We start from the raw sequence: 8756 nt of genomic DNA, 5'->3' as shown, positions 1-8756 counted from the left end.
CTAAGTTTACGCTTAGTTTTTGCTGCTTGTGGAATAGAAAAAGGGCTTCTCCATTTCTTCATAGGAGGAGTGGAACACACAGTGGGCTTTATTTGAGAGTGGGTGTTTCCAATACCCAACCCAGATGTAGGCTCCTGGGTCGATTACTCTACCATCAATGTGGAGGCCCATTTAGACTTCTTGAGTCTGCCAGGATTCAGGTTTAAGGATGGTGAGGTTTAAGGGGTTACATTGACCACATGGACAGTTAGCCAGGGCCATACCTTTGGTGAGGATGGCTGTTTATTTAGTGGTATCTGTGTTCCAGGTGGCCCATGTGACACAAGACCAGTAGGGGCAGTAGTATGAACCTATGTATTTGCACCAGAAGTCCTCCCCCCGCCCCTTGGGCTGCACTTTTCATTTCTGGTGCACACATATACTTATTTTTATGAGTATATTTCTCCTCTTAGCTGAGCCCTCCACAATTGGTGTTCCATGGTATCCCAGAGTCTATCTATAACTTGACATGCGTCAAATAGGAATAACACTCATTGATTCTGGCTAGTGACTGCAGTAGAGTTAAGTAGCTCCCCATTTTGATTAAGCACTCTTATTTCCCATTAATGGGAGACTGTTGGGGGCTTGGGGTCATAGCAGGTTATTTGGTAAGATACATTACAGACACTAAAGGAGATTCCTTGAAACTGGCAGGTAGCTATATGGCCCTTGCAGGTGTAATGGCTATGATATAGTAATGTGGTATTGGCCTGGGCCCCGGTTCGCACCTTTTGGATACGTGACTCACATTCTGTGGTGCTGACCTGGGACCAGGGGAGGGTCAGGACTAGGAGTTGGGAAAATAACAAAAGGGGCATTGTAACTGGGATTAAATCAAATTCCTATTCTTTGGCTGTGCGTAGACCAATCAGCTTCCGGGATGTGATTGGAGCAGAGCTTGGTGTTCAATCCTCAACCATTGGCCATGCATAGAACAATCAGCTTCCAGGGTGTGACTAGAGCATGGCTTGGTGTTTTGTTCTTTTGCAAGATGAGTTTGGTTGCGTTGTAGGTCTGGAATACAGGCCCAGGACTCTGGGGCAGCTGGCTTGACCTGGCTATGATGTATCCATGGGGTGATTTCAGCTGCTTTAACTGCCCTGGGGGTGGAAAAAATGTAAGAGAGGGTCTTTGCCATCGAGGGGTTAGTGGAGCTGATTTCCAGTCTTTGACCCAGACTGCATCTCCCACTTGTACAGGTATATGGAGCTGCTTAAGCTAATGGGGGCCCTTTCTTGGACCCAGTGATGCAGGTTTTGTAGGGTTTTTCCTAAGCTGATCATTTGCTGAGCTATTGATAAATTTTCTCTTTCTCTGAGATCCCTTCTACATTTCTGATGAAGGGAGGGGGGGTCCTCCCAAAGAGGATTTCATAAGAGGTTAGGCTTAGCTTTTGACTTGGGCTGGCCTGAACTTGGAGAAGACCACTCAGGGGTACTTGCACCCATGTTAGCCCAGTTTCTTGACAAATCTTGGCAATATAAGTTTTTATTGTGCAGTTCATTCACTTTACTTTCCCTGAGCTTTGAGGATGGTAAGCGGTGTGCAGTTTCCTTTGGGTGCACAGTGCTTTGGCAATCTTCTGAGTGATTTCGGAGATGAAGGTGGGTCGGTTGTCAGAGCCAATTGAGAGCGGTAGCCCATATTAAGGAATGATTTCCCTGAGGAGAACTTTGACCACTTCTTCAACTTTTTCTGTTCAAGTGGGAAAGACTTCCACCCAGCCAGAAAAGGTGCAGACAAGGACTAGGAGATATTTATAGTTTCCGGATCATGGCATTTCAGTGAAATCAATGACTAGATCTTTGAGAGGCATACTGCCTATTCTTTGGACTCCTGGGGCTCCCGTGGGCCCCTAGCGAGGGTTATTTTTTTGCACATGTTATGCACTGCTGGCATACAGCATGGGTGATAGCGGCTAGACTTGGGATGCAGAAGAATCTTTCTAACACTTCTTTAAGATGGGTTTTTCCCAAATGTGTGTTCTCACGGTAGTCTTGAACTACAGTTGCAGCTAATATTTGTGGCACAACTATTCTGTGATCGGGCAATGTCCACCACCCATTTGCTCCTTGTGTCCTGCTCTCAGAGAGTATCCACTCTCTTTTGGCTTGAGTATATTGGGGCTCTCAGTGATTCAGAGGCTGCAGAACAAGAGCAGGCAGTGAATACTAGGGTTTCTGATAATTAAGACGTTGAGGAATGAGAACGCAGCCAGGTTTTCAGATAGAGATCCTTCCCATACCACCCTTTTTGCTTCAGCCCAATTTCCTTGGGCGACGGGGCTGTGGCTTGTCTGGTATCCCTTGCAGTGCATTACAGCCACTTTGATAGATTCCCAAACTGCTTCCAGAATCTGTGTGCCATATTTAATGTTCTTTCCTCCCAAGTTAATGAGCCCTTTTTGTTTGTATAAGGCTCCATGCGCATGCAGGAGTCTGTGTAGATGTTAACCTTGGCTCTAGCTGCAAGTTGCAGGGCTCAGGTGAGGGCAATGAGTTCAGTTTTCTCTGCTGATGTGTTATCCAGGAGGCACTGGGCCTCTACTGTGGTCTCGGATGTTACTACAGCGTATCCTGCTTGCCGATTGCTGCCCTGCCTAACACTACACACATCCGTGAAGAACTCCAAGTTGGGATTTGCCAGTGGCTGGTCTTAGAAGTCTGGCCAGCTGGAAAATACTTCTTGCAACGTTTTCAGGCAGTTATGGGCTAGAACCCCTGACTCCACAGGTAGCAGGGTGGCAGGATTTAGGGTTTTTACAAGTTCCAGTCAGATGGATTTTCACATAATAGGGTTTGATATTTAACCGGGCGGCTGATAGTTAGCCAGCGTGTTCCTTTGGCTTCTAAGATTGTGATCACTGCATGCGGAATCTGGACAATTATAGGTCGCCCAAGAGTTAATTTTAAGGCTTCTAGTGTTACCATTGCTGCAATTGATACAGCTTGCAGGCATGAGGGCCATCCCTGGGCTACAGTGTCCAGTTGTTTGGAGAGATAAGCTACAGGTCTTTACCGGGAACCAAGGTATTGAGTGAGTACTCCTACTGCGATGCTTTGGCGGTTGTGAACATAGAGGTAGAATGGCTTAGTTAGGTCTGGAAGTCCGAGGCACGGTGCTTCCATTAGAGCTTGTTTGAGAGCAGTGAAAGCATTTTTCTGTGGGCTTTCCTAGAGCAGGGAATCACGATTTGCCCCCTTTGTGGCTACATATAAAGGGCGCGTGAGGACCCCAAAACTCGGGATCCAATTGCGGCAGGATCCAGCCGCTCTGGGGAACTCTCGCAGCTTCCCACGGGTGTTGGGCTCAGGAAGACCACAAATTGCTTTTATTCTTTCAAGTCCCAACACACGGTGCCCCTGTGTTATTTTATAACCAAGCTTTTTAGCCTGAGGTAGGCAAATTTGGGCTTTTTTCTTAGAAGTCTGATAGCCTTTTTGCTGTAGATGCATTAAAAGGGCATGGGTTCCATCAGCGCAGTCCTGGTAGGTGGGACATCTGAGAATGAGGTCATCTACATATGGAGGAAAAAACAGTTATGACTTTCTGGTTTAAAGGATTTGAGATCACTGGCCAGGGCTTGTCTAAAAATAGTGGGTGCATTTTTAAATCTCTGAGGCAATTGCGTCCATGTTAGCTGCTGCTTTTCACCAGAGTTTGGATTGTCCCACGTAAAGGCGAAAATTGGCTGGCTCCGGGGTGCTACCTGAAAGCAGAAAAAGGCATCCTTACGATGTAAGCATGAAAAGTAGATTGCTGATGAGGGTATTAAGCTGAGAAGAGTATATGGATTAGAAACCGCAGACTGGAGAGTTATTACTGCCGAATTAACTGCTTATAAGTCCTAGACCGGGCGGTAAGCCCCATCAGCTTTTTTAACTAGAAAGAGTGGGGTATTCCGTGGAGACAGGCGTGGCCTCAATATGCCTTCATTCAGTCATCTCTGGATATGTAGCCGGACCTTTTCTTGTGCTTCACATGGAACTAGATATTGCCTTATGCTTACTGGACTGGCTGTGGACTTTATTTCAATAATAATTGTTGAAATGTCATGTGCCATCCCTGTTGGGTTACCCTCTGCTCATACTTCAGGCACATCTTTAAAGGGGAGCTGCGTGGGCATGGACTGGCCAGTTTCACTGAGGCAAAACAGTTTCCATTCCTCCTGCAGAGGAAGGGTTAGGCTATTTTTGGAGGGTCCTGTGGTTCCAGTGTCAGTGTGGATTGCCCTGTGGCATTAAAAGTAATTTGAGCCTGCAGTTTAGACAGCAGATCTCGACCCAGGAGTGGGACTGGGCACTCTGGAAGATAAAGGAATTTGTGAGTGACCTCCTTCCCCCCAGTGCTACAGGTCCTGGCTTGGAGGAAGGGCCGTTGGGCACTTTTGCCAGTTGCCCCTATGATAATGGCTTGTCTTTTTGATAGAGGCCCAACTAGCTTGATCATTACAGAATGTTGAGCCCCAGTGTCAACCATCATCTGTATGGTGCAGCCCCCAAATTGGATTCCAGCCATAGGCTCCGTAGTCTGTCCTAATAATCTATATCAGAGTCCTCTATTCCTGCCAGCCTAATGATCTGATTTGCAGGTTTTTTCCTGAACTTTTATGAAGCCAGGGTTTGGTCTGTGATGCCCCGCTAGCTTTCCTGGCTAATGTTTTGGCTGCTTACATTGCAGTGACGAGGTCGAGTGGTCGGCTGGGACACTCTTGCTTCCAGTTCCCCTCTTCCCAGCAGTAAGCACACTGATTTTTGCCCTAGAGGTGGGCCCTTCACTCTCCCTGGGGCAGAGGCTTTCCAGTTTACTCTCTTTGACACAGGATTGGATTTTTCTACTATTGCCGCTGCTAGAAGATCTGCCTTCTTTTTCATCTTCTGATTTCCTTTGCTCCTTGTTTCTACATCACGGTTGACATAGACCTTAGTAGCTATTTCCATGAGCTGAGGGATATTCATTCCAGCAAACCCATCCAACTTCTGCGGTTTTCTTCAGATGTCAGCCTGTGATTGGGCAGCGAATGCTGCATTGGCCATTGTTTGTCTCTTGGGAGAGTCTGGGTTAAAGGGCATGTATACACGAAACACTTCACACAGTCTCGTAGAATTGAGCTGGATTCTCATTGAAAACCTGTAGGATTTGGGTGGTTTTTTCCATGTTTGCTGCTTTCTGGCTCCCCACCCTGAATCCTTCAACTAAGGCGCTATGAAAGGGTTTTAGTCGGTTGAGCCCAGTTGTGTTATTTGGATCCCATTGGGGATCTTCGTCTGGGAACTGTGAGTGGGCATATTGGTCACTGTCCAGAGTTCCCTCAGGTGGGTGCTCCCTAAGCCAGGTTAGAGCCCCCTGCATGACACCCATTCTTTCTTCAAAGTTTAATAAAAATCATTATAAGTTGTTTACAATCAGCCCAGGTGGGTTTGTGGTTCTGTGTGATGGACTGGAAAAGGTCCGTCACGGCTGGAGGCTTCTCCGAGAATGGCGGGGTGTGGCTTTTCCAGTTAAAGAGGCCCGTTGTCATAAAGGGCTGGTAGATGAATGTCTGGTCCCCCCCTGAACCTAGCCATCTGCTTCATAAAAAGCAGAAGGCCCGGACTTCACGGAGAGATAACTGGAAAGCAGCCTTTCTCTCTTCCCCCTCTGCCCCCAGAGCTCCCTGTGGTTTGATTTGCTGCCTCTCAGTGTCTCCCTCCTGACTGATCGGCAGCGCTTCAGCTGCGTTGCCAGGGGCAACCGGCTATAAAAGCAGCTGGTCTGCATTTTCTGTTGTGGAAGGTGCCAAAGACCACTGTGGGGACAGTGTAGGTACTGTCTCTGGTGCAGATGGTGATAAAAGCAGCGGCAGGGATGGTGTGGGCCTCACACTTTCCCATGCAGATGATGACAACGGGGCACTGCTTAGGGACACTAGCTCATTTTCATTCCTTAGTACTGCTGGGGTAGGAGCAATCTCATAAGGCGGTGAAAAGTCATTTTCATTTGGCCCTTCTCAAATGGGTGGATTGGCACTGGACTTGGGGTGCACTTTCTCTGGGCCCTTTACATGGTGATTGTGTGATCTGGTCCCTGGGACAGCATTCCTCAGTTTCTGTATCTGGCAAATCCTGGCTTCCTTAGTCAAGTACTTCCCTAACTAGGATGGACTTTGACTCACAGCATTTTCCCAAGCATCGATGTAGGGGAACTGTTGGTCTGGGTGCCCTGGATTTTCAGCTACTGCATCATGGACTTTGCAGAAGATCCAGGGATCTAAAGTGCCCTCCTGGGGCCAGCCCATGCCAAAAGTTGGCCGTTCTAATTCACAAAGCATCCTAAGCTTTCCTGGCTGGAACCTTATGCCGTATACATCTTCATGGAATGCACGGGGGAAGTTTTTCAGCATACAACCTGACGGGGTTCTACTGTGTGTGTCTCCCATCTTTCCGCCCTGTGCCAATGGTGCACAACCCTCATTCAAGCCTTACACTTCATCCGCTTCATCCGTCTCTGGCCACATCCCTCATGGGAGCTTTCAGCGCCTCTTGACCTTACCAGGTCGGTATAAGCCCCCACCTCAGAAGAGGGTCCCTTTGCAGGGAGACCCTCCAGATCGCCCTTGACCATATGAGGTCGCCACAGAACCGAGGATCAGGACTCCGCACTCGCCCCACAGAAATGACTTTCTATGTTTCATTCAGTCGCCATCATCATATGCACACAACCACCCCCTTTCCTTTTCTTGGACCTAGAGAGGAGTTGGCTTCCTCCCATATTTTCAGGAGTACTGGGGCCTCCTCCTTTAGAGAGTGGATCAGGCTCCCTTCTAATTTTAGAATTAGGCTTTTCCTGTGCTATGCCCCAAGGGGTCTTACCTGTCTGACATGCAGAGCTCTTTGCTTTGTTCTCAGGGTCTCTCAAACCCTCCAGTGCCTCCAGTTCATCCGGGAGGGCTCCAGCGAGGTCCGCAACCTTTTTCTGGACTCAAATGGGGTGTCCAGGGGCGCCCAGGGCTAGGTTTCCCCCGGGCCCTCCCTGCCTCCTCGGAGACGTCCAGGAGGGGAAACAACCGTTGCCACCTCTGACCTTCTCAGTGTAATCCCGGACAAGCCCCCAGAAGTGTAGTAGCAGAGAAGTCGGGTTTACACAGTATCAAAGGCCAGGACGCAAGAATTCTGAGAAGGAAGATGGTTTATTTCAACCAGCCAGACTTGGCGGACTCCTGTCCTAATAAAAACAGACTCCCGAATAGAATTTTTGGGTCCCTTTTATACAGAGGAAATAAGAGTGGGGAGTCAAATAGTGCTTGTATATAAAAGGACTTTTTGTTAGTTTCTTCGAGTGTTTTACCTGAGTATTAGGTCAGTTATTTCCTCCAGGTAAGCTTGACTTAACATATATCCCCCACGTTCCAGGTAGGCTTTAGCTCAATCCCCCCACATTCCAGGTGGGCTTGACACATCTGGCTTGCATCCTCCCTGAAAAGCCAAAGCCTATAGAATTTACACTCCTCATTTGGCTTTCTAGGCATATTTGCATGTAAATTAAGTTTGATTTATGCACAGGCTATATTAGCTTAAGCTCCTTGACAATGTTATTTAATGATCTTGTTGCCTGAGCAGAGATTTGGGATTAGAATTGAATTATGGAATCTGGGAATTGCGAATGAATAGGTTGCAGGGTGCAGGAATACTGGCTCAGGCTGTTACAGCTTCTGCCATGCAAATGAATAGACAATGTTGCTCTGACTACATATATAAGTTTTCCAGTTGATTCTGAACAAGAAACTTGAGGGAGGCAGCATTCTGTCAACCCTGCGGGCTTCAGGGGTGGAAAGACCTGACTAGGATAGAGTTCTGCTTGGCCAAGCACTGGCTGGGATCTTGGGCAAGCCACTCTACATCTCTGAGCCTCAGTTTCCAATTCTGAAAAAACAAATAGCAATGGTCCCCAAAGAATTAGCCAGGCTTGTGGGGCCTGAAGCTTATTCCGTGGGGTGGGGTGGGGGGCCGCAGTGGGAGTAGAGAAGGTACTTTTTAAGAAAAGAGAAACATAATTACATTTATACACAGGACGTTTGAAAGGGCCCCATCCATGCAAGGGAAGGGCCTAACAAATAGTTCTCTATGCTACCACTTAGAAATTTATGTAAATTTATGTAACACTCTTAACACATAGTAAGCACTCAATAAAGGCTAATTGTTGTGATGAAATAATGGTAGGAACAGTGCCATGTCTTGAGTGAAATGTTGACATTTTTAAGGAGGAAAAAGTTCTACGCATTTGTCTGTCACTGAAGCGGAAATAACAACAGAGAATGGGATGCTAGAGAAACCCCCGAAACCTTCTATCTTGAATGCCTTAAGCTAATCACACCCCATCTAGGCCCAGCTAGGGGTCCTCCGGGTAAAACAGGCTGTCCAAAGCAACACCTTCTGCTTTCCCTGCAGTGTGACACAGAGCTAAGAAGTAGTTAAGGGTGAGCAATTATTCCCTTTTTTCCAAGAAAGGGGAGTTCTCAGAAGTGACCTCTTATTCCAGATTGCACAGCAATGAGAAGTGGAAACCACCACCCTGAGCTCGGGCTGTGTAGAATACTCTTGGAGGCTGCATTCGGATATTGGTGAAAAACTGACCTTTTGGGCTCAGGTCCAAACTCTCACTTTCTGTGAACTCAGGCTGTTGTTTTGTTTTTTTTTTACTTAAAAGATGCTCAGGTTCTTCATTATTTAATTAATGGG

At 47.4% G+C, this 8756-nt stretch overlaps 1 protein-coding gene across 3 annotated transcripts in view; it reads left to right on the top strand.

Moving 5' to 3' along the window:
- Positions 1-2994: 2994 nt before the first annotated feature.
- The window catches only part of LOC101443597 (proton-coupled amino acid transporter 2), a 37404-nt gene continuing 31642 nt past the window's right edge, over positions 2995-8756 (top strand). Inside the window, exon 1 of one of the 3 annotated variants that reach the window (XM_004453460.5) lies at positions 2995-3075. The gene's annotated coding sequence lies outside the window, so the exon portion shown is untranslated. Of the gene's footprint in view, positions 3076-3705; positions 3778-8756 lie in introns of those variants that run through there. The other 2 variants (XM_004453461.5, XM_004453462.5) reach the window with 2 other exon arrangements.

This window comes from Dasypus novemcinctus, chromosome 2 (genome assembly GCF_030445035.2).
Source record: "Dasypus novemcinctus isolate mDasNov1 chromosome 2, mDasNov1.1.hap2, whole genome shotgun sequence".
Lineage (NCBI taxonomy): Eukaryota > Metazoa > Chordata > Mammalia > Cingulata > Dasypodidae > Dasypus > Dasypus novemcinctus.
This window is presented reverse-complemented; position numbering and strand designations above follow the sequence as displayed.